Here is a 26,602-nt window from a genome sequence, read left to right on the forward strand (position 1 = left end):
TGCCTTTGACATTAAAAGCCTGCATACCGCGCATTCTCCTGGTATGCCAGCTCGGGGGAGCCCTTGAAAGACTCCCCCGAGCTGGCGTGGTGGGGGGCTAATGGCGCCTTTTGCCAAAGGCACCCGTGGTGGATGGGCGCTTTTAGCCCACCGCCGTGGGTGCCTTTGACATTAACAGCCTGCATGCCATGCCTTCTCCCGCTACGCCAGCTCGGGGAAGTCCTTGAAAGACTCCCCCGAGCTGGCATGGTGGGGGGCTAATGGCGCCTTTTGCCAAAGGCACCCACGGCGGAGGGGCGCTTTAGCCCACCGCCGTGGGTGCCTTTGACATTAAAAGCCTGCATGCCGCGCATTCTCCTGGTATGCCAGCTCGGGGGAGCCCTTGAAAGACCCCCCCGAGCTGGCGTGGGCAAAAAAAAATGTAACAAAAAAAAAAGATTTACAAAAAAAATTTGGTGTTATTTGGTGTCAAAAAATCGGTAGGCTGTAGGACTGCTTAAAAAGCGGTATCCTAACGCCTAAATCGGTAGGGTTGGCAAGTATGCAGTATATTGTACCTCTAATGAGATCCTCTATTCCTATAACCCCTACTTGCCGTACCCCGCTATGCTGTCTCCTCTAAAACTTAAATTAGTCACCAATGTACTCTATTTGGTGTACTACACCGTTCAATTACTTTAATCGGGCTCACGGCAGCAGCTTCCCCCGCTGCAGTTACAATGCCGAGTTTGGCTTGTTTTGTTCATTGGTTGCTCCCCCGTTTGGTGTGGGGGCTGGTCCAGCCCCGTTGGGTTTGGCACAAAAGCCATGAGACCTTGGGTGGGTTTTCGGGCACTGCTGTGTTGGGGGGGGCAGTGAGGGAGGGGGGAGGTGATGTTGGGGGATGTTTTACTTACAAAAATGGCGAGACAATGGTAGCTTTTGGTGGGACACTTCTGGTCACTGTACTGGTGGCCGGCACTTGTTCAACAAAATATGACACACACTACTCGGATCCCCCCTAAATTGTTACTGAATGGCCATTAGGCTAATGTCTTGGAACATCAGAGGGCTCAGCAACTACACAAAGGCACGCAGGGTCACGGCATACGTCCAGAGGCACGGGGTCAAAATACTTCTCTTACAAGAAACTCATGCTCTTGCACAATTGTCGTCCTCTCTAGCCCCGGCATGGGGCCCCAATAAATACTGCACTGTGTTCTCCTCACAATCCAGAGGGTTCCTCACCCTGATTCACAAATCCCTGGAGTTCCCCCTTCGCACTAGCCATATAGATATACAGGGCAGATATGTGATCCTCCACTGTTTCCTTGCTAACACAGAATGCCTCCTGGTCAACACATATGCCCCATGCATTGATACACCCGATTTTTTCGACCACATCCTTGTCATCCTCCTTGGCTATGTTGGGGTACCCATCATCTGGGGGGGGACATGAATCTCATTCTGGACTCCGACCTGGACAGATCCGGTGTTGCACCCAGAATATTGTCCAGAGTCGCTCGCCGTCTCCATGAACACATGCTCACAGCCGGCCTGGTGGACGCCTGGAGAGTACTCCACCCAATGTCGAAAGAGTTTACATTTTATTCCTCCGTACATGACAGTCATTCCAGGATTGACCTTTTCCTTCTCTCCGCCGGGCTCATTGGCAAAACACTTACCACACAGATTCTGCCTCGCACACTCTCCGATCACTCCCCAATCACGTTGGACATTACCTTGCACCCGGCCCTCCCCCAGCACTCTCACTGGCGGTTTAAGTCAGACGCACTGCACGATATAGTCTTTAAGGCTGACATCCTTGCAGACATCACCTCGTTTTTTGATAGTAACAAACACCACGACACAACGGATGGGGTGAGATGGGAGGCCTTTAAGGTTTTCATCAGGGGCATGTGTATCTCCAGGGAGGCTGGGGTCCTGAAGGACATTAGAAACTCTCTGCGCTGCTTGGAGTCCAGACTTGGGGAGCTAGAGCGCGAGTATGCGACCACCCCCTCTCCGCCCAAACTGGCACAGATCAGAGCTGAGCTGATCCAGTTCGAATCCTTCGCCCACAGCGAGATAAAATACCTTGCCCGCCCCACTGCAGCCTGTAAATATGGCGAAGGGGAGAGGCCGGCCCGTACCCTTGCCCGCCTCGCCCGAGCTGAGGGAGGCAGAGCTCGGATCGATAGTATCATTGACAATGGTGGGGTGCGACATTGGTCGGACCAGCCCATTCTTGAGACCTTTTCAGATTTCTATGCAACCCTCTATGCCCAGCAACCAGAGCACAAACCGCAGGATCTGGACGACCTCCTAGACCGCATTCCAATGTCCCTTATATCTCTAGCCACCAAAGAACAATTAGATGCTCCCTTCACCCTTGACGAGATCACCGCTGCCATCTCTGTCCTCCCTAAGGGTAAAGCCCCCGGACCGGATGGCCTGACCGCCGAGTTCTATCAGGAGCACGTTGCCCTCCTTGATCCACGCCTTCACGAGGTTTGGGAGGAGTCGATGCGTCTCACTGCCTTCCCCCGGTCCCTGCGTGAGGCCGTCATTACTGTACTCCCCAAGCCGGGTAAGCCCCTGGATGAGTGTGGCTCTTATAGGCCTCTATCCCTCATCAACACTGATACCAAGATCTTCGCCAAAATCATAGCAAATAGGTTCCTCCCCATCATGAAATATCTGATTCACCCAGACCAGAGCGGCTTCGTCCCTGCCCGTTCCACTGCCTTAAACATTCGGCGATTATTTAACGTCATCTCTAGAATTGACCCCCAAGCCGAAGCTGTGGCCGTTACACTGGACGCCCAAAAAGTGTTCAACATGGTCTCGTGGCAATACCTGTGGGCGGTGCTGGAGAAGATGGGGATAGGTCCATAAATGATGTCCTGCATTAGACTACTATACACTAACCCTGTGGCCTGAGTCCTGGTTAACTCTCACCTGTCGGCTCCCTTCTCCCTACACAGGGGTACACGACAGGGGTGCCCGTTTTCTCCCTTGTTATTTGCGTTGGCCATCGAGCCCATGGCTGATAGTGTACGAAACAACCACGTGCGCAAAGGGATTCGCCTGCGTGTTACTCCCGAGATTATATCACTGTACGCCGACAATGTGCTGCTATATATTAGGGACCCCTCAGTCCACCTCGACCCGATCATGCGTGAAATTATCAAAATTGGCACATTCTTGGGCTTCACCATAAATTACTCTAAATCAGAAATCTTTCCCTTTACTCCTGCAACCTCCCAACCTACATGCAAATTCCCTCTCAAATGGGCACCTGAGGGCATCAAATACTTAGGGGTCCAGGTATCACTCTCTAAATCCTCCTTATTGTCCGATAACTATGGGGCAGCCGCACAATGTACTAACACCAAGATGGAGAGATGGCTAAACCTCCCCCTTTCACTATCAGGGAGACTGTCCCTAATAAAAATGATAATCGTTCCAAAACTCCTGCACATATTTGCTAACGTTCCACTCTGGCCCGGAAAACAGCACTTTGCAGACTTGCACGTGGGGTGCGCCCATTTTCTTTGGCATTCGGGGGCCATGCGCAGAAAGTGGCAGCATATGACCCTGCCTTACGAGAGGGGTGGCTTCTGTGCACCTTATCTCACCCAGTACTGGATAGCCGCCCAGGCCCAGCATGCTACATACTGGTACCATCATCAGGAACCCCCCCACATGTTAAACTTGAAATCCTGGCGACTGAGGAGGTGAATGTCATGTCCTTGATCCTATTTCACTCGTATCGATTGCAGGCCCCTGCTGATCCAGTGGCCTCCACTATAAGGGCGTGGCGGCAGATTCTGTCGCCTGGTTCTGGCTCCCCCGTATTACAAATGGCTTCCCCTCTGGGCTTTCCCTGGCCTCACACCCACACAGGATAAACTCCTCATACATCACTGGTCTGGCCTGGGATATAGATCATTCTCCGACCTGTTCCCCGATGGGAAATTCATCACCCCAGATACATGGAGGCCAGGGCACTCCAGTTCCCCACTGGAGCTGCTGCAATACTTCCGACTTAGGGTGGCAGTCCAGGACATGTGGCCTTCATATCCGGATGAACCCCCTGAGTCCCCCGAGGTCTGCTATATTGCCAATTCCGCTGGTGGTAGGGGTCTTGTATCCTCCTTGTATAAAATGTTGATGGCGCGCGCTGTTGAACCCCCCCACACGGCTCGAGATGCCTGGAGCCACGACCTGGGATTAGACATCACGGATGATATGTGGACCAAAATGTGCATGCATACTCGCAAGGTTTCTCTTAACTCCAGAGTTAGGTGTATTCAATACAAGCTACTCAATCGCCTGTACTACACCCCCTACGCGATTGGGAAGTTCGCCTGAGATCAGTCCCACCCATGTCAGAGATGTAAATCTAACAAAGTGGACCACGCACACATGTTTTGGTCCTGTGGGGCGCTGGCCCCGTTCTGAAATGCGGTGCTTGATACCCTCTCCGAAATAGTAGGGTTCTGTGTGGATCCTGAACCTTTGGCTCTTCTGTTTGGGCTCTGGGAGAGGGCTGACGCGAAACGGGTGGCTAAATTTTTGAATGTGGCGGCGATTGTGGTTAAGAAATGCATTCTGCAATGCTGGAAGCGCAGATCCCCCCGTTCCCTAGAAATGTGGCTAAAGGCCCTCACCTGGACGCAATCCTGTGAAGAAGATTACATTAACATGTTGCCTAGTAATGCTCGCCCCAAATACATATGGATAGAGTTTTAGTTATTTGAACTGCAAGGGGGACCTGGAGCTACTGTCATCCCCTCCTTCTCCTGATCAGGGGGCGGATCACCCTACATGATAAGTGCTTCTATTGTAATCAATCGCTGTCAAGATTGCATGTGACCTTCTGTGGAAACTGTGCTGTATCATTCACGCTTCAACATGAAATGTATGTCATTGTTGTAACCTGTACTCTACCAACTGCTACTTCTTGCCAATAAAGAAAAGTTTTTTTAAAAAAAGAATCTCCTATCCCCTCAGCCACTTCTGTCAATACTGACGAAGCCTTGTTCACCACTATCTAAAAAGCCTTAGCACATAAAATCTTCAACTTACAATAGAAAATACTGAATAAAAAATAAACTACCGGCTGGCAAAAGTATGCCCTCTATCGCCACTGACACCATTGCTAATAACACCGCCCCCCCAATTGAAATGTAACTCTGTATCCCAGGACCAGGTCCAGGCTACCATCACTACCATGAAACCTTCTCATTGCAAAGGCAACAGTTTCCCTAACTGGCTGGACAAACTTTGTGCTCCTGCATTATTACCCATTATCATTGACTTTATTAATGCCTCTTTCATCACTAACTCAGTACCTTCTAATATTAAAGCGGCATGGGTAACCCCCACTACTTAAGAAACCATCTTTGGATCCTTCCATCCCTACTAACTACCACCCCATCACTACCGTCCTATTCCTATTGAAAATAGTGGATAGAATTGCCTATAACCAAATCAAAGATCACTTGGAAAGTCTCAACTTGCTTGGAGCTAGGCAATCTGGCTTCCGGCCTAAACATAGCACTGAAACAGCTCTACTAGACTTAAAAATCCAGATGGATAGCATTGGAGATTCCAGTAACATGGGCATTCTCATCTTTCTCGACGTATCAGCAGTCTTCGACCTGGTAGACCATGACAAGTTGTGCTTTGCTCTGACAGAAAACTTCAACTTCGCCCCAGAAGCCACCTTGTGGACTAAGTCCTTCTTGTCAGAACGCACTTCTAGAGTCTTTTTTGGTGATGAGGCAGCTGACCTCATCTCAGTACCCTTAGGTGTCCCTCAAGGGCCCTGTCGATGTCCCACATTGTATAACGCTTACACTAAACGTCTATTCGCAGCACTTAATTCTATGGGAGTCATCTACACCAACTTCGCTGATGACACACAGATCTTGATCCCCATCATGGGAGATAACAAACAAGACTCCATCACCATTAATACAATCTAAGCTATCATACCAAACTGAATGGTGACCAATAGCCTCTGTCTGAACGACAAAAAAACAGAGATCCTCATTGTAGGTTCGCTCGACCACCTTAAGTCCCTACACACCGACTACACTGCCATTACCATCGATGGGACTTCCATCCCAGTCCTCAAGCAGGTAAAAACATTGGGCATCGGGGGGCGCTGTGCGCTCGATGAAGATGGCCGCCTGATTCACTGCTCCGATCCGTGTGGCACTCTCTACCTGTAAAATCTCCTATTTGCCCCGATACAGCGTATAGCCGACCCCCGGCATGGGTCACTGACCAGACTGGGAGTCTACCACGCGAGTTTCACCCACCCAGCCGCCTCTGCTGCGGAGTTGCAGCCCGCCGCGGGAAGAGCGGAGGCGGTTGCCTACCGGCCTCCGTGCTCGGATCCAGGAGTTCCCGCCCGAGCTCCGCGGCCTGCGGCCTACTGTGTGGGGGAGGGGTGCCCCATTCGCCTTGCGCGGCTCGCTCCGGCTTGGCCCGCACTGCACAGCGGCCTCTTCCTCCTCATCACACTGGATTCCAGAGCGACCCGCTCCGCTGCCCCGTCCTGGGCGGTGTGCTGTCCGAGACCCGAGTGTACATCGATCCTACCCCAGATGGTGAGTGGCCCTGGCCCGATATCCTCCGCGCCCACTACACAGCAGCGGACCCTGCCCTCTTCCTCCTGGACTTTGGAAGCTCGCTTCCCCCTCCCTCCTTCAGCCTTCTGGGGTTGGCAGTCGGTCTGACCGCCTCCGTTACGGTCACGGAGACAACCGATCCACCCGGCTGGTGGGCCTACTACTGCGACTGGTCCAGGGCCCCGGCCCCCTCCACTTGCTTCCAACGACCTGCACCGAGCACCACCCGTCCTACTGCCTCATACAGGGTTGCTCTCCTACACTACTTCAACACCTGCGACACCGGCTCCTTGTATCTCTCCGGCTGCTCATTGTTTCTTTGGTCCGGACCCCCTGCGGAATTTCTTGAAAACTTCCGGGGCCCTCCTCCGGTTAAATTGCTCCTGCATGGTTTGACTACCCCGGCGTGCCTCTGTCGGAGACGCCATATTTCTTCCGTCCTGGCGCTCGGCACGGCCTCCGCTCATACGCTGCCTGCTTGATCCTGGAGCCTGCTCTGGCCACCATATCTACTCTCCTGTTTGGTCTCCAGGGCTTAAGTTTACCCCCCCTCCGGCGACATGTCGACACGAACCGGCAAGAAGCAATCCTCCATCAATATTTTCATTAAACCCTCGGTGGGCCCCGGGGCAGAGGCATCTACACAGGACTCTTCCTCCTCACCCGCGCCGGAACCATCCGATTCCCAGAAGATGATGGAGTTTATCCGTGAGGGGTTCACCACAATTCATAGCAAGCTGGATGATATGAATGGCATGATATCCTCCATTAAAGCGCATATGGAGAGAACTGATGGTCGTGTGACCGAGATTGAGGAGCGTGTGAGCACCGCCGAAGACGGCCTATGTTCCCACCGTGCGGAGGTCTCCATACTATCCACCCGTGTCACTGAGGTGGAGAAGAAGAATGAGGACCTTGAATCTCGCTCGAGGCGCAACAACCTTCGCATTGTCTGGGTGCCAGAAGACGGTATACAGGAACCCATGGAAGACTATGTGGAGGGTATGTTGCTCCAGCTCCTTGATTCCCCAAAACTCTCCCTGCATTTTGCGATCGAGAGAGCCCACCGTTCACTCACGGCAAAACCCAAACCTGGTGCACCCCCAATCCCGATCAAAGCTAGGGTCTTAAACTTTCGGGACCGTGACGCCCTTCTCAGGGTGGCAAGGGCCAAGGGGGGCCTTCTCTTAGGCGTGGCCAGGATCCATCTATATCCAGAATTTTTGGTGGCTGTTCAGCGGGAACGCAAGACCTTCCTGGCAGTGAAGAGGAGACTATGCGACCTCCAGGTGAAATATTCCATTTTATACCCCGCTAAGCTGCGCATCGAGCATGCAAATCGCATTTACTTCTTCACGCTGCCCGAGGAGGCCTCCAGGTTCATAGATGAACGCTTTCCCGGCTGAAATGCTCTTGCAGCAGACGCCGCTACTGGCTCACCACAGCTTAAGACATTTTTTCAACGAATGCCCTTATATCCTACCTCAGTACTTACCTGTTCCTCTGGTATTCTGACATTACCTAATCTGGGTCCCATGAGACCACCTGTTCGTACCTGTAACAAATAATGTTGTTATCTTTGATGTTTTTCACTGTTATTGCTCCCTGCTCATTGTCCTAACGCTACGTGACCGGGTTAACCCCGTTAAATTGGTTCATTATATGTTCGCCATACCTGCCCCTCCCCCCACGGGACCTCCCCTGGACAGGAATTGATATTAGTATCGGGCATTATGGTTATCCTCATATTGCCTCATGGTTCGGAGCATCGCCGCCAGGCCACCTCGCAGGCCCCCCAGGCGTTGATGCCACTGTTCTGGTTTTGGTTGTTTGGTTATAGGGTGATCATCCCTCTGTTTGGGGGAGGGATGTGGGAGGGAGAGGGGAGAATGGGGTTATATGTTAAAAAAAGCTTGGTATTCGCAGTGAAGGTTGAGTCCGAAGCACTACGGTCCCGTCGACGATACAGATCTTCCCGCACTGGGCGCCGACCATGGGGGGCACATTTCCATCCACCCGTATTCCTCGATGGCTACCCCTGGAGGGTTGAGTGAGGAAACTTTGACATTTATGAGCTGGAACGTACGGGGGCTGGGTAATTACAAGAAAATGAGGCTACTACAACTTCAGGCCGAACGTCACAAGACTAAAATCCTGTTCCTTCAGGAGACGCATGCATGCACAGAGTACTGTGACAAATTCGCTAAAACATGGGGCCCACAAAGGTACTTCACCACCTACTCTACCCAGAGCCGCGGGGTCATGACCCTTATCCACAGGAGCCTTAGATTTGTCCCCACTGCTACGATAATTGATCCCTTGGGCATTCCGAGCGGTTCCACCGAACGAAGCAGACGCCTCCACTGAAGACGCAGATCAGAGTTACCAGCCAGCCTGTGACAGACCCCCTCCAGCACACATTTTGTGCATAGAGGAGGTACTTGTCCCCGTTTCAGACACTCTGAAACTTTCGGATTGATCCCCCCTTTTTTTGAATCACGGCCCTGATGAAGATGGCCCCAGTTATGAGTGCCATTGAAATCGGTCGACCCCACAGGTCATGAGGGCTCTCATGACCTACACCAAATATCTTCACGGAAAGGAATAAGATATTGCGAGAGAACAACTGCTCCTGCGCACACCCAGATGGAAAGAGTGTGCAAGTTTTAGAAGAGCCTTCCCTTACCATTTTGGTCCCTTGGCCATTTTTAATTTGTGCATTTCCAATCATTGAACCTCAAGAATTCCTGACTCCCTGTGACCCACAGGAACCATTAAAGTAACAACACAGGAAAACAGAATATGAACAGTTGACCTTTTCCAGGTCGGATTACCACCACACAGCTACAGAATCTAATCTTCAGTTCTGGACAGCTATGTACCAACCCTATTGGATTTTCCACTCTTTTGTCACCCCTTGCACTTGAGTTCGAGGATATGAACTCCCATTTTTTTGCTACAGATACGCTGAGTAATTAAATACATTTTCCTACAAAACCGTTGTTTTTGTGCTATCAGGTACGTGCTTCTCCATGGCACCCTACAAAATAGGGAAGTTATCCTGCTAAATATATATGGTCCCAATATTGACGACCCCAACTTTTACACACATCTTATAACTCTCCTGGATGGCTTCCCTCTGATACCGATTCTCTGGGGAGGCGATTTCAATACGATATTTGACGTGGATCTTGATAGATCTGGCTCCAGACCCCGTCAACTCTCCAGAGCTGCTTACACCGCACTTTCCTCCCTTCCTCGCTTAGCCCTGTTTGACGCTTGGAGATTCCTCTACCCCAACTCCCCCTCTTATTCCTTTTATTCCTCGGTTCACGACTCCTTTTTCCGGATTGATAGATGGTTGTTATCCGACGATCTGATGAAGACCGTATCTGGTATGGCAATCCTTCCTAGGACTCTATCGGATCACTCCCCAGTGACTGTCACCCTATGTTGGGGTCTAGACCGGGACCAAACCAGACACTGGAGAATGAAACCACTTTCTCTCCTTGATCCGGTCTTTAGCTCGGAGATGGGGTCGGCGATCGAGGAGTTCTTCGAGATCAACACCAACACTGTGTCTTCGCAGGCCACCCTATGGGAGTCCTTTAAGGTCTATATCAGAGGCATTGCCCTTTCCAAGGAAAAAGGTATTCTCAAAACTATCCGTAGGGAAATCGCCGGAAGCGAGGCCACATTATCTACGCTGGAGGCCCAGTACGCTCTAGACCCAACCCCGGAAATCCTTGCGTTAATTGGCATGGAATTGGACACCTTTCGCTCGCTTGCAGACCGCGAGCTGAGGTTTCTTGATTACCCCGGCCGGGCAAGGAGATATGGTGAGGGTGAACGTCCTAGCCGTCTCCTAGCCAGACTTCTCCGCCGTGAGTTCGGTGCCCCACCTATTCCCGGAATTGAGAGACCTGACGGGTCCCTGGCCACCTCCCCTGGAGATGTCAATACGGAATTCCTTTCCTTTTATCAATCCCTATATGCACACTCGGACAACGCCTCTACGGCCGAAATAGATGCTTACCTTGATAAACTCCCCCTCTCGGCCCTCTCTCCCGATACCGTCGGGTCCCTTGAGAACCCACTCACCCCTGAGGAGTTCTCGGAGGCCATAGACTCCCTGTCTTCGAGCAAATCCCCAGGCACGGATGGTATACGAATCGAGTTTTATAAGCACTTCAAATCACTCCTACTCCCTCGCCTGGCAGCACTCTGGGAGGAGTCGGTGGAGGCAGGTCAGTTCCCCCCTCACTCCGCGAAGCCACCATTACAGTCCTGCTAAAACCTAATAAATCCTCCACTCAATGCGGCTCTTACCACCCGCTTTCATTGATCAACTTTGATGTCAAGATTTATGCCAAGTCACTCGCTCTACGTCTTATCCCCTTCATGCCACATATCATTCATCCGGACCAGTCGGGATTCATCCCGAGACGCTCCATCTCCTTGAATTTGAGACGCCTTTTCAACCTTATAAGTAGAGTAAGCCCAGGTGTACACGCGGTGGCTGCGACTCTTGATATGCAAAAGGCCTTTGATTCGGTCTCGTGGAGCTATCTCTGGCGGGTACTTGACAAATGCAAATTTGGCCCCACCTTTGTCTCCTGGGTCAAGCTACTGTACTCCAACCCCGTGGCCAGAGTCCGTACTGAGGGCCGTTGTTCCTCCCTTTTTCACATTGCCAGGGGCACTACACAGGGTTGTCCCTTCTCACCCCTAATATTCGCGGTGGCAATGGAGCCGTTTGCCGACATGCTTCGCCAGAACCATTCGCATAGGGGGTCTGCGTACAGCTGGCTCCTCAGATATAGTCTCTCTATATGCTGACGATGCTCTCCTCTATATTCGTTCCCCTGAAGTTAACCTGGCCCCAATACTGGAAGATATTGCTCTATTTGGACGTATCTCTGGTCTCACGGTGAACTGTTCCAAATCAACCCTCTTTCCGCTCACTCCCAGTACACTCCCACCTCCCGATACCATGGGATTCGCATGGTCCCAATCTAAATTCACTTATTTAGGCGTAGTGGTGTCCAGACACACCGAACGGGTCCTGGAGGAAAACTATCAGGCATACCTTGCAAATCTTACAATAAAAATACAGGGCTGGAACAAACTTCCGATCTCACTGGCGGGCAGGATAGGGGTACTGAAGATAGTGGTTCTTCCCCAACTACTGTATAGATTTGCCAATATCCCGCAATGGCCGGGAGCTGACTTTTTTCAGGCGCTGACACGCACCCTGAACACCTTCCTCTGGCACTCGGGCGCAGTCCGCCTTAAACTCAAGACCCTCTCCGCGCCAATGGAAGCTGGCGGCTTTGGGGCACCAGACTTCCTTAGATACTGGCTGGCGGCACAACTCCAACATACTGCACACTGGTTCAATACTCTGGACCCCCCTCCCCACGTCAGGCTAGAGAGACTATCAGTCATTGACCGTGACATTCGATCTCTTGTGATCACACCCATGCCAGTGATATCAGACTCACTGGACCCAGCGACATGCAGATCCCTAGCCTTATCCAAATCTTGGCAAATACTGGGCACCACCCATCCCTTCCACGGTAACCTCCCAATTTGGAATTTCCTCCCGGAAGTCCCAAGAGTCCCACCCTCTGTAGTTCGTTCTTGGGCCGAGGCGGGTTATGAATTGCTGCGTGACATATTCGAACAGGGTAACTTCATTGAGTGGCCTGACCTCCCGGCCTCCCTTAGACGGAGACCCTCCGTTTGGCTTCAATACTCGTCCCTCTGTAGAGTACTCAAGCACAAGTACACATGCTTCCCAGCACTGCCTCCCGATGAACCTGCAATCACCGAACTAACCTCACCTATCCCCTTGAGGGGCAAAATCTCGAGACTATACACTCTGCTTCAAACCAGATCGCCCCCTATATTCCCCAAACTACGGCGCTCCTGGGAGACTGATCTCGGCCTCGAGGTGACCGATGAGCGCTGGGCCCATATGTGTTCAAGTATCCAGGGTGTCTCCTTCAACTCCCGATTCAAATTAATTCAATTTAAGGTGCTTCACAGGTACCACCAGGCTACATCGCATCTCGGGCGACTCCTCCCCTAGGTGCCCTAGGTGTGGATATGATGATGCTGATTACATCCACATGATATGGTCTTGTCCCCGACTTGCTCAATTCTGGACTTCAGTATGCTCTACTATGTCGTCTATCCTTGAATCCCCCATTCCCCTATCCCCAATGCAATGTCTGTTTCATGATTTCCCCGAGCTCCACCGTGACTCCAGGAAACTTGCTGGCCTCTGTATGTTACTTGCTGTGCGCACAATTCTGCTTTGCTGTCTTAGGCCTACCACCCCTACTCATGCACAGTGGCTCAGGGCAGTGACATGGGCCTCCGACACAGAAGAGTCCTGGGCGATACAGCAGCCCGCCCACTCCAGACCTAGAGATATCTGGCTGAAGTTTCGCTCCTTTATGTCTCCCACTGACTCTGACTCGGATCCTGTATCCCCAGCCCCCTCACCTAGTTTATCCCTAGGCGGTCCTTGAATTTTTTTCCATCTGTTTATGTTCCGACTTCCCATGGGTCCCCTCATGTGCATATGTTGATTCTTTTTTCCTTTATGTGCTTCGTTTATATGGACTATGTGTATTTGTACCGATTGAACTGCTTTGATTTCATATGCCTAATTGTTACTCGCCTGTACCTGTGTTACCAAGCTGAATAAATGAAAGTTTAAAAAAAAAGAAACATTGGGCATCTACTTAGATGCTAATCTCTCAAACAGGTAAAAACATTGGGCATCTACTTAGATGCTAATCTTTACTCTATTGTCCAACTACGCTACATTACGCATGCTCTACTTCTATGGTATATGCTGTCGTTATGGCATATCTTAATCTATTTTAATGTTGCTATATTCTCACCAGAACTTCAGTAGACAGTTCATGTTTGAATACTTCAATTTTTTGATACATAGACTAGTGCACTGTCAAACCTGCAGCCTTCAGTGTACTCAAAACCAATCTCAACAGTTCAATGTGTCTTTCTGGTGATCCTGCATGAACGAATATGTCGTATTGAAACATAATTATGTTTGGTACCCCCTCCAACACCTTCTCCATTACTCTTTGGAACACTGCTGCCACCGAAGCCAATCCAAAAGGCATTCAGCAGTATTTGAATGTCCCTTCTGTTGTTACAAAGGCACTAAAATGTTGACATTCACCTGAGAGGGGCACCTGATGATACGCTGAGGACAAATTGTCATGATTCTTTCCCCCAACCCTCTGAGATATCAGGCTGGAGCCAGGCCACGATCACCTATATGGCCCCTAAAGGCCTCTCCATCCTCCCAGAGACCCACTTGAGTCAGACCTGGCACCTGTGGTGCCAGGCTCACACGAAGCCCTAAGATTAACTTGGGATTGGACTTGTAATGCATTGTGTGCAAGATGGATGCCCCCACATAATCCCGTTCCTTGAACTGAATATGCAGTCTAGCCTTTTGGGTGTGGTTCAACCCAGGGATACATGGGATACCTGAAGGCTATTTAAACCACGTCTGGGCCGAGAAACACGCTTTTCGTTTCTCTGCACCTGCAGCGTGACACTCATCGTGGTCGGATCGGTCTCCTGAAGGCTTTCTCCTTTCATCCGCATCCAGCGCACCTGCAAGAACAAGAACAGCATTAATAATAAACTTACCTTGAAGAGCATCCAGCTTCCATCCATCGTTCCTCCAATCCTGTGGGCAGCTACGGCGATGTCATCTCCATCTCGGCACGCCGCATCCTAGGGAAGGATAAACAAACAGAAGAAAAGACATTAGTAAGCAATCTGCATACCTTAGCTTTCTCAAAAAATGTAAGAAGAGTCAAGCGATTTCCTGAACTTGACCTGCTCGGGGTAACTTCAGCTCCGGATCATCCCATCGACCTGCAAGGGGAAAAGACATTCCAGGTTAGCACGGAAAGCATTAGGAGGTGCCACAAATCGCGCTTACGCACCGCACCTCATCCACTCAGCTTGCAGCCACGCTGGGATATTGCGGTGCCCAAAGGGACACAGAGACGAACGTTGGTTGATACAAGGAAGAGCGGGCAGCATCGCGCATCGCGCTGTCACTTACCGTTAGTGCTCGGCTCATCTCAGCAGCAAGACACCACCTCCGACCCCCCTCCAACACCTAAGGAAGACACATTACAAGAGACAAGAGTCAAAAGAACTGTTCATAAGACTCATTCTACTTACCGGTTGGGCTGAAGTTACAGCAAGCCCAGTCTGTCGGGCCCACGCCAGTGAAGCAACTAGGCATTATCGAGCCTGCATCAGTCGACGCACCCCTGCACTGAAGGCAGGACGGAGAGCGTGCTACACAAGAAAACAGGTGTGGAGTGGACAAAGGGGAAGGTTTGGTCCCCAGGGAAGTGGGGGTCCAGCAAGCAGAGACAATAGAGAGTAAAACCCTGGCCATCCTGTGTTTCAGGCTCAGTCTCCAGTCTAACAGATTCCACGGAAGGTTTCGAGGTCGTAGGAGGTGCAAACAGGCTGAGTGGCATCCCCGTGGATACCAGGTGAGCATTACAGAATGCAAAGCCTCATACCATAATCCACCTGGGCATCATGGAAATGTCAGAAACCTACCAGTTAGCCCAAATGTTGGGGCAGTTACGTGCCGAAGTACATGCAGCCAGGCAGGTGACCAACACCCTGAGGAGAGAGTTGATAGTTGCTAAAGAACGTGCTGATGATTTAAGCCAGCAACTTCTCCAGTCACAAGCGAGGCATGCACCGTTACCAAGTAACGTGTCCTTAATGCCAGTACCATCAGCCAACCCTGTTCAGATAACCCTTCCTGGAGCAGTTCCCTTGGCCCCGCCCGAGCGATTCACGGGGGATCCCAAGATGTATGCAACATTCATGAATCAATGACGTCTGCACTTCCTTTGCAGGCCAGGGGCCTTCCCAAATGACCAATCACGGGTCATTTCGTGCTATCCTATCTGAGCGGTAGTGCCGCAGACTGGTCGGTACCCTTGGTTAATCAAGATGATCCTTTGCTACATGACTTCAGGGGTTTTCAGCAGGAGATGGAAAAACATTCGCCCGTCGTACTCATGGACAGGCATTAGACAACAAACCTCTATCCCTTCGTCAAGGGAACCAAGACCTATTAACATACATAGCCACGTTCAATCGACTCGTGGTTGAAGCTGAATGGCCTGAGGAGAAGAGAACCACGTTATTTCATCGGGGTCTGCGGGGAGAGCTAAAAGATGTTCTCGCACAAGTAGTGAACCCCCAGAAAGACTGTGCAGAATGTATTGACCTTGTTGTTCAATTGGATCATAGATTGCAAGACCGAAGAGCAGATCGAACTAGATCAGACCCTCGCCCTATGTATGTGCATTCAAAGGACAACCGGCCTCATTACGAGGTTGGAGGTAGCCATGGAGCTACTAGCTCCATGGCTGACTCCAAAACCCTTCCGAATCCGCCCTGGTGAATGGAGCAATTACCGGTCCATTCGGAGGTCGGAGGGGCCGGTAATTCCCCATTCACCAGGGCCATTCCCCATTCCCATTTAAGCCCCCATAAGGCTCAATGGAAATGGGGAAGGCGCTAATAACGGTACCGCAAACTGCGGTACCGTTATTAGCTCTAGAGTTCATTTGTGGGTCCCGTCCTTAACTCCTGCAAAAACCAGGCGTGAAGGAAGGACCTGCAAAGGGAACTCATAATAGGGAGGTAAGGGATTACCGGCACTGGTGCCCTTTACCGGTGCCGGTAATCCCTTACCTCCCACCTCGTAATGAGGCCCAATGTCTCTCGAACAACAGAAAGCTCAGGGGAACCAATGCAGATCGGAGGGGTCAGATCCCCCTTGACTAAGGCGGAAAGGGATAAAAGGAGACAGCAGCAGTTATGTTTGTACTGTGGAAAGTCAGGCCATTTCCTTAAAGAGTGCCCTGTGAAGCCACCGAAGAGAACGGTAGGTGCCACAGACAAGGAATCGGAAAACTGCCAAGCCCGGCAAGTGTAGGGGTCCACTTGTCGAGCGAAGAAAGTGAACTACAGACCATTTTCCACTATCTGTGATCTTGATCAATCACCAACAACCATCTCGGATGCACGCAGTAAGAGTGTACATAGACAGTGGAGCCGTTGGGATCTACATAGACCACGATCTCGCAGCAAAGATGGGGCTTCCTTTATGCCCTAAGTCAACCACAGACACTGTTACCACTGTTGATGGCACAGAAATAGCTTCTGGTACAGTATCCCAATGCACTGCAGCCTTAACCCTTCTATGCCAGGATGGACATCAAGAATCTATCGCTTTTAACCTCATCAAGCCACCTCAGTTCCGGTTGATTTTAGGAATGCCGTGGTTGGTAGCTAATAATCCTCAAATAGATTGGCGAGCAAAAGAGTTGGCCTTCTCCGAGAGTTGTGCTCACACGTGTTATCGCCAAGGGAAACAACCAATTGATACCAGAACTTCTACGCTTGGAACAGTGGCAACCGGTACTTTACCCAGTGAATACCAGGATTTCCAAGATGTATTTCAGAAGGAACAAGCTAATACGCTACCACCGCACAGACCATGCGATTGCCAGATCGACTTCATACCCGGTGCACAGATCCCTTGTGGACAAATCTACGCACTCACTGAACCAGAAAACCAGCACCTGAAGTCCTATCTAGACCAATACCTGGCAAACGGATTCATAGGTCCCTCAAAGTCTCCAGCAGCCAGTCCCCTATTCTTTGTACCAAAGAAGGAAGGGGACTTGAGAACGTGCATCGACTATCACGCACTGAACCAGATTACCGTGAAAAATCGTTACCCTCCGCCGCTAATTCCTGACCTGCTTGATCAAGTCAAAGATGCCCAAATCTACACAAAATTAGATCTGAGAGGCGCGTATCATCTCGTTCAAGTGAAAAAGGGTGACGAATGGAAAACCGCCTTTCGTACCAAGTGCGGCCTGTATGAATATCAAGTAATGCCCTTTGGCCTTTGCAACGCGCCCACTGTATTTCAATACTTCATGAACAATGTCTTAAGGGAATTAATTGATGTCTGTGCTCTAGTATATATTGACAATATACTAGTATACTCCGCAACAAAGCAGGACCACATCAAACATGTTCGATCCGTACTGGCAAAACTCTGCCAACACCAGCTCTATGCCAAACTCGAAAAGTGCTCATTTCATATCTCTGAGGTGGAATTCCTTGGCTTCATCCTCAGCCCGAATGGAATCCGAATGGATGTACACAAGGTAGATGCTATCCTAAACTGGACATCCCCAAATTCATTCAAGGGAGTCCAGAGCATGTTGGATTTCGCAAACTTCTACTGCCGGTTCATCCCAGGGTTCTCACAAATAGTGCATCCCATCACATCATTACTGAGAAAATGCAATAAAAAGTTTCATTGGACAGAAGAAGCAGAAAAGGCTTTCCAAGAACTCAAGGCGAGATTCACTTCTGCCCCAATTCTACGTCCTCCTTGCCCAGACCTCCTGTACGTGGTGGAGATGGACACCTCGAGTATGGCTATGGGAGCCATCCACTAAACAAAGGACCCAGAAACGGGTCAATTACACCCTGTTGCCTTCTGGTCGCATAAATTCACACCCCACAAGATCAATTACTCTATCACGGACAAAGAACTCCTGGCCATCAAGTCAGCCTTTAAGGCCTGGCGACATTATCTTCTAGGTGCCAGACAATCAATCACCGTAATAACTGCCCATCGAAACCTCCAGTACCTAAAGACAGCAAAGGCTCAATCTTCACGACAACTACGCTGGACCCTTTTCTTCGCCGAATATGACTACGTGATCACGTTTCGACCAGGAGTAAAAAACGGGAAAGCCGATGCCCTTTCCCGCATGGGTGTGGAAGAACAGGGGTACAAGACCCCTGACCCGATAGCCATCATCCCGAGTGACAAACTTCTAGGAATCACAGCAACCATAACTCAGAATGAGTTACATGAAAAAATCCAAAACTAGATGAGTTCTGAGGAATTACAATAGTGGAGTACACAAGGAGAACATTACATGATAAGGGACCAGTTGCCCTACTTCAGGAACCATTTATTCTTGCCAAACCAAGAACTACGAGAACAAGTCATGTCCTGTTATCATGATTCTCTAATCGAAGGCCATCCCAGAATTGCAAAAACCCTAGCCAAGGTAAAACTGAGTTAGTGGTGGCCCACGTGGCGTAAGGGCATTATCCAAATCATCCTATCTTGTGGTGTGTGCGCACAAAACAAATCATCCACGCAGAAACCGGCTGGACTCTTACAACCATTGGATATTCCACCAGCACCCTGGCACACGTTATCCCTCAATTTTATTACCGATTTACCACCCAGTAGTCGTGGACCCGTTTTAAAAAATGGCACACTTCATTCCTCTTAAGGGTCTCCCAAACGCTTCCACTCTGGCAAATGTATTTCTTGAACGCTTCGTACGGCTCCATGGGTTTCCTTCGATACAAAGTCTGGCTGGCATCTAAACATGTGCCTATTAAAGGAACCCGGATTTTCCATCCAGATAAAAGGGTCCATTCACCATCACCTCTGTGATAAATCTAGTAGCTGTCAAACTACCCTTGCCATCTAACATGCAGATTCATCCTGTGTTCCACATGTCTCCCCTAAAACCTGTTCAACCTGGGACCCGAGTAGCAACGCCACCAAAGCCAATAGTAATCGCAAGAGAGCCAGAATTTGAGGTCAAGGACATCCTGGATTCAAAGTTTGTCAGATCCTATCTATACTATTTAGTGGACTGGAAAGGGTATGGTCCGCAGGACAGAACATGGGAACCTTGCAAGTATATCCATACACCTTGCTTGCTTAGAAGATTTAATCAAAACCCTCCAACCAAGCCAGAGCCAGACAGGAGAGCCACCTTGAGAGGGGCCTTGTGGGGGACCGCTGTCATGATTCCTGCCCCCAGCCCTCTGAGATATTAGGCTGGAGCCAGGCCACGATCACCTATATGGCCCCTATGGGCCTCTCCATCCTCCCAGAGACCCACTTGAGTCAGACCTGGCGCCTGTGGCGCCAGGCTCACACACAGCCCTAAGATTCACTTGGCATTGGACTTGTAATGCATTGTGGGCAAGATGGATGCCCCCACATAATCCATTTCCTTGACCTGAATATGCAGTCTAGCCTTTTGGGTGTGGTTCTACCCAGGGATACCTGGGATACCTGAAGGCTATTTGAACCACGCCCGGGCCTAGGGAAGGATAAACAAACAGAAGAAAAGACATTAGTAAGCAATCTGCATATCTTAGCTTACGCAAAAACTGTAAGAAGAGTGAAACGCTTACCTGAACTTAAGCCGCTCAGGGTAACTTCAGCTACGGAGAATCCAATCGACCTGCAAGGGGAAAAGACATTCCAGGTTAGCACGGAAAGCATTAGGAGGCGCTGCACATTGCGCTTACTCTCCGCACCTCATCCTCTCAGCTGGCAGCCATGCTGGGATATTGCAGCACCTGAAAGGGACACAGAGACGAACATTGGTTAATACAAGGAAGAGCGGGCAGCATCGTGCATCGCGCTCTCACTCACAGTTAGTGCTCGGCTCATCTCAGCAGCACAACACCATCACCGACCCCCCTCCAACACCTAAGGAAGGAAAGACACATTACAAGAGACAAGAGTCAAAAGAACTGTTCATAAGACTCATTCTACTTACCGGTCGGGCTGAAGTTACAGTAAGCCCAGTCCGTCGGGCCCACGCCAGTGAAGCAACTAGGCAGCATCAAGCTTGCATCAGTCGACGCACCCCTGCACCGAAGGCAGGACGGAGAGTGCGCTACACAAGAAAATAGGGTGAGGAATGGACAAAGGGGAAGGTTTGGTCCCCAGGGAAGAGGGGGTCAAGCAAGCAGAGACAATAGAGAGTTCAACTTGGATGCGAATACCTAAATTGTACTGTTCATTCCAACCCAACAATGACAATCCTTCTTTAGTCACATACACATCTGTCACACAGCTCCTGCCCTTGAATGTGATGACGGCCGAGAACTTTCCCAGCAGATCAATCTTCATATTTCCATAGGCATATGGTTCTATGTCATATTTTAGCAAGTCTTCAACTCTTCCTTCCACACGCTCCTCATACATCTCTTGTGACATTTTGGTCCATGAAGAGCAGCTGTCCACCTTCATAGGTACCACTTAGGCATTTATTATAAAAACATCAGTTGGCTCCTTTCCTTTTTCAGATAAAGCACTTACCTCTAGCACATGCTTAACCTAAGTAATTGACTGGGTCACTGAGAGTTCTTCTTGTTCTGGACGTCTCCCTCCTGTTTCAATGGGTTCTATTGAAGATGATTCACGATAGACTCATGCAAAGTGTCCTCTCCTTTTGCATTTAATGCAATTCACATTTCTTGCCGGGCAAACTGTATTGGAAGATAGATGTCGATTGCTGCAACATCTGTAGCACTTAATTTCTTTTCCTTCATTAGTTCTTCTATTTTGCTTTAATGCAGCAATTTCTTGACCTTGTTTCTCATTCCTCATGCTTCACATGCAGTACACTTCTCTGAGGATGCAGTTACCTGGATTAGATCCTTTTTAAATGGCAGAACAATGAGGGTCTTCTCACCGCTAGCTGCTGCAGACCCCATACCCATTGCCTGCGGTGTGCCCCAGGGATCATGTGTCTCGCCTACACTCTACAACATCTTCACTAAGCCCCTCTTCGATGATCTGGACTATCTCGGTATCACCTACACTAACTATGCAGATGATACCCAGATCCTCATCCCGCTTTCTGGGGATTATGAAAAGGATTTGGCCTTGTTGAACAGAGTGTATATCATCATCCAGGCATGGATGGCCACACACGGTCTATGCCTGAATGATGATAAAACCGAACTCATTATCCTGGGCACCCAGCCTAACCTAAAAAAATTAGGTCCCAATTATTCATCATTTATAATTGATGGTAACACCATAAAAGTAGATCACAAGGTAAAACACTTGGCTTCTGCCTTGACTCTCACCTCTCATTCACTAAACAGGTCAACTCCCTAGCATCTTCCACAGCCTACACGTGCAAACTGATGCGCACCGGCAAACCATTCCTCTTTGAAAGCAGTTGCATTACCCTAGCCAGAGCCCTCATCCTTTCACGCCTGGACTATTGTAATGCCCTCAACCTAGGATCATCCAAAGCCATTATTAAAAGAATCCAAATATTACAAAATAATGCCCTTCGAGCAGCCCTAGGCATCTCCAGAAGAGACCATATATCCGAGACTAGCCGACAGAATAAAAGTCATCCTAAAAACTCTATCGCTGACTCACAAATCACTCAACAATGCTGCTCCCATCTACCTGGCTGAGAGATTTCACAAGCAAACTTCCACTAGACCAGTAAGACTTATCAATAAAGATCGTCTTGTTATACCTAGCTTCAAACGATCCACAATTGGAGGTAACAGCTTCCTGGTGAAAGCGTCCAAATTATGGAACACCTTGCCCCCCAGCCTAAGAATAGACCAAACTTATCACAAGTTTAGAGCCAACACCATCATATGGCTAAAATCCAACAACCAGCACTCCTAACCTTTTGCTTACTGCTACAACAACAGCATGTTATTAACACTCCTCTAGACTCTATTTTTGTATATATATCTCTGTGTCCATATGCTTGCCCGCTGCACATCATGTTTTGCACATATGCCTTCTCTGTATATAATTTATTACTTGTATGCATCCTGTATAATTCTGTGTAACCAAGCTTCGCATATATATGTAATTGCTGCATCCTGTTACCCTCGGGTATGATGCGCATTATAAATAATAAACAAACAAACATGTATCGGGAAGTTTGCTCCATTCCTCTAGCAACTTCCACTAACTGTTCTAACGGCAATTCTTTCGACAACAGTTACTCTTGCACTGTGCTATTGTTAGTGTATCGTACTCATTGATATCCTATTAAAGAGTTAGTTACTGTCCCAAAATCACAGGTGTGACTCAATGTTCTTAGAGCTGCCACAAAGCATTCTACCGGTTCTTGCGGTTCTTGCTATCTTTCAAAAAATGTGCGGCATTCAAAAGTGATATTTTTCATTGGTTCGAAGTGATTTTGCAATTTCTTTTCTGTTAACGTATAATCATCTATGTCACCTTGACCAGACTTCTGGTTCGAGGAGGCCATCGTATAAACTGCGCCCCTCTGCACCTAGGTTATGCAGAAGAACAACTTGTTTTCTGCTAGCTGCACATTTTTCACCACCTATTGGCAACAAGTAGGTGTGGAAAGGTTGTTTCCATCCATCCCAGCTGATTGCAGGTGTGCCCGGTTCAGCTAAAAAAGGTGGTGGTGGTGCCATGTTAGCAGCTGCCATGTTTGCAGCTGCTTTGGCTATCTCCTGTGATTGGGGCCATAGCTTTCTCTAGTTCTTTTTATTGTGGTCATATGGTCTTCAATGAATTTAGAATACTTTCAGCATATAACAGATTAACTCTCCTTTGTTTTCCTTCTAACAGGGCCTCAAACTTCTTTTAATTTAATGAAATTTACTTCACAATGCTCGCTCCGTGCTGTGTGCCCGTTCATGCTGCCTTGACCAGTGTTGCAGGCTATTTGCGTCGCCTGTTTCCAGGCTGCCTTGTTATTGGCCGGTTGCCATGGCAGCTTTTCTTTCTGTGTGTCGTATCGATGTGAGTGGGTCCTTTCCTCTAACCCGTGAGCAATGTACCTCACTTATTTGCAAAATACTGAGTCCCGCTGCTGTCCTGCCTCTCCCCCTCACCTATGCTGATGACTGCCAGAAGAAAGGTGTTGTCCGCACAACTCTTCATTTGGGCCTGGGATCCCCTTCTGCTGGCGACTCTGCAAGTGCTGTCCCAGCCTTGTCCCTCAGTACGGGCCTCTGCTGTTACAAGGTGCAGATGGGGTCCGTCACTGGCCCGCGTGATCCTCGGCGCCACTTTTAAAGGACACGCTCACACGTAAATGTCCTTCATAGGTTCTTTATTTACGGGCCTGTGGGGACCAGTGCCGAGCCGCCACACGCCCCATCAACTGTCTGCAAATGCTTCTCCCGAGCCTTCCAGGTTCTATGGATGGAAGGCTCGGGAGATGGAACATAACAGTATCCTATCATCCCTTTTCCTCATCCTCAAGCCTTACTCATAAACTGTATTTCTATCCCAAGGCAGGCATTGTATTTTAAAGAGGAGTTTTTGGTAAAAACATACTTAATAGATCGCCCTCATCCTCTCTAACATTTGGTCGCTCACAACGCTAGTCCATGACATGTCTGGTGCTGATCACAGGCCCAGGTAAGATTACAGTTAATGGACCTATGTTGGAATCCCACAGGCCACTTTTCCTGGATGCTACTTTTGCTTTGACGGCTTGTGGTGCGACCCTCAGTTACTAGTCCCATTTCTATTTCTCACCCTGCTTGACCTCCTTAGTTTTCTTTATTTGTGCTGAGGAAACCACTACTACTGCCCTTACCTGAGAACACACAGCCACTGCATCCCCCCTTCTTAGCTGATTTTTTTGTGCTTCATCCTTTGCTCAAAGACCGCCTCCACCGCTGCAATTCGGTGTGCCCATTAACCTTGCGCTTCTGCGGGCATGAACCAAAAACACTTCCTTTTTGGGAAAACTGCCCTGTCGGCAACATGCATGCAGCAAAGTGGGGAACAACGTAAACACCTGCTAAGCAAGGAACTTGGGGAGCATTTAGTGGTGGGTGTCTAAAGTCACTGATGGGCAGTGGCTAGCAGTTAAGCCAGAGAAATAATATTTGCCTTTTTTTGTGTAATTCAAGACACCCTTTGTACCTTTCCGAGCCACAAGGGCACTGCCGCAAAGTTGGCCTTTGTTCATGTAGTGTTGGCAAAATTAGTAGCCATGAGGAATTTGTTTGTTTGAAAGCACTTTGCATCGCAGGAACCATTTTTGAATTTAAATGGTGCAACAGCCATTTCAGCTTTGCCTTTCAGAAGCTATCGATTGTTATTTCGGCGCAGTGTAAGCACTCTAAGAGGCAATATTTTGGATGCTGGCTTGTCGTCACTCTCTGGAGCCCCTGAGCATTGTAGATTGCGTGCCAGAGCACTGTTAAAATAGTGCCTCTCGACCTCCATTTTCAGTCTCCTCCCATTATCTCCTCAATTGAAAGAAGACAGGAGGGCCAGGCCGCCGTTTATTTGCAACAGTGATTTTTAGCTCTCATCAAAGTCCTGCGCCTGGCACATGGCCTGTGCAGGGAGGTTTTGCCCCCTGAGCAAAAAGTAATTGTCCACTCCCTCCTAGAAAGCCCTTGGTGTCCTGACGTTTATATCCTCTCCCCCAAATGTGTCGTCATCTCTTCAGATTCGTGTTCTGTCCACCACATTCACAAGCTGCCATTTCACCATCAAGCTTTAGACCTTCTTTTCATGAATCAAATACCTCTCTCACACATACAATCTATAACATCCAGGCAGGATTGGAGGCAATGACCAGATATGGCAGGATTAGTACTTCAGGTATCCGACAGGCATGTATAAAATCTATGATATCTGGTATAATTAGAAATAATGATGTCAAGCATACTCACCCCACAATCCTCTCCGCACACACAAACGCAGGCACACACACCTGCCTGAGACAGTTTACTGGGCAACTGTCAGACATGCAGAAGATGTCATTAAAGGCGGTCAGAAGAAGGATTGTTGTCAATTACATTAGCCAGTGGATGGCCATTCTCTCCAAAGCAACTGGGGTAGGGTGCTTAGTTCCCTATGGGCTGCTCGTTCCACCTATCTTTGCGGTATCTATCCTAAGGTATGTTGCAACAGGTATATATATATATACACTTCTTCTTCCTCCATAAGAGTCTAAAATCTATAGGTAAACTCTAGTTTTTCAGGTAAAAACCATCAAAATAATTTCCGATAGTTTTACCAGTGGCAATGACCAGAATAGCATTGCTACGGATATTACAGCCGTTGTCTGTGGATAGAGGTGTCTTAGTGGCTGGGAGGTCCAGCACCAGTGCCAATGACCAGAACAGCATTGCTACGGATATTACAGCCGTTGTCTGTGGATAGAGGTGTCTTAGTGGCTGGGAGGTCCAGCTGTCTGGATAGTTCGTTTGACTCAGTTCCATGGGACTTACACTAGTGAGAGAGATATGGGTGATGGTAATTTACCTTGGTTGTTCCTCTTACCAGTGCAACAGCAACACTACAGGTAGATGGGCCTTTGCAAGGTTTAAAGGGCAAACAAGAGTGAGTAAGGTGAGGGGAGTCAGTGTGAATGCGGGTCTAGAACTAGGTGTAAATTGATTAATTGGAGCCTTAGGAGAACGCTTTTCAATGGAAGGCCTATTTGCATTCTTATTTTAATCAACTAATAGCGACTCACGTTCCTCTAGCAATACATTAGCCGCCATTACTCGCATAAATAGCTTAGAGGCTTTTTTTTCCTGCATGCGCCCGGTATAAATTAGTTAAAGCCTTTCGTTTGTCCATGAGTCAGATTTAATCATACTTTAGGGTAATCCAACGCAAAGAACCCCAGAAAAGATCAACTTTACAATCAGTAATATTGCAATCGGTAATATGTATTTAAAACGTGCACGTTCTGAATGCTCACAAGGCCCAGTAGAACCGCATCTTTCCTGTCCATCAGTTTATCTCTACCTGCCTGCTGTTCCCATGTTCTCTTCCCCTCTTACCCTGTGGGCAATTGAAACACACATTCTTGTTGTATAAGCACCTTACAAATGCACAATAAATAAATAAAACCAGGGTCAAAGTTGAGGCACCCCGGACAGCTTAATTGGTTGCCATAGTCTATCTGTCTCTCTCTGTCTAGTCCTTCTGTACAAGAATGTGCTGGTTTTAGTCACAAAAGCAAGTTTATATTGTTCAACAGCTCCACTACTTCTTTTTTAAGGAGTGTCAATGAGTCTCT

At 49.0% G+C, this 26,602-nt stretch overlaps 1 protein-coding gene across 1 annotated transcript in view; it reads left to right on the plus strand.

The window, feature by feature from the left end:
* The window catches only part of HTRA3 (HtrA serine peptidase 3), a 403,425-nt gene that overhangs the window by 279,369 nt on the left and 97,454 nt on the right, over window positions 1–26,602 (plus strand). The gene's annotated exons all lie outside the window — the stretch shown is intronic.

This window comes from Ambystoma mexicanum, chromosome 6q, assembly GCF_040938575.1.
Source record: "Ambystoma mexicanum isolate Mex_15411 chromosome 6q, UKY_AmexF1_1, whole genome shotgun sequence".
NCBI classification, from domain to species: Eukaryota; Metazoa; Chordata; class Amphibia; order Caudata; family Ambystomatidae; genus Ambystoma; species Ambystoma mexicanum.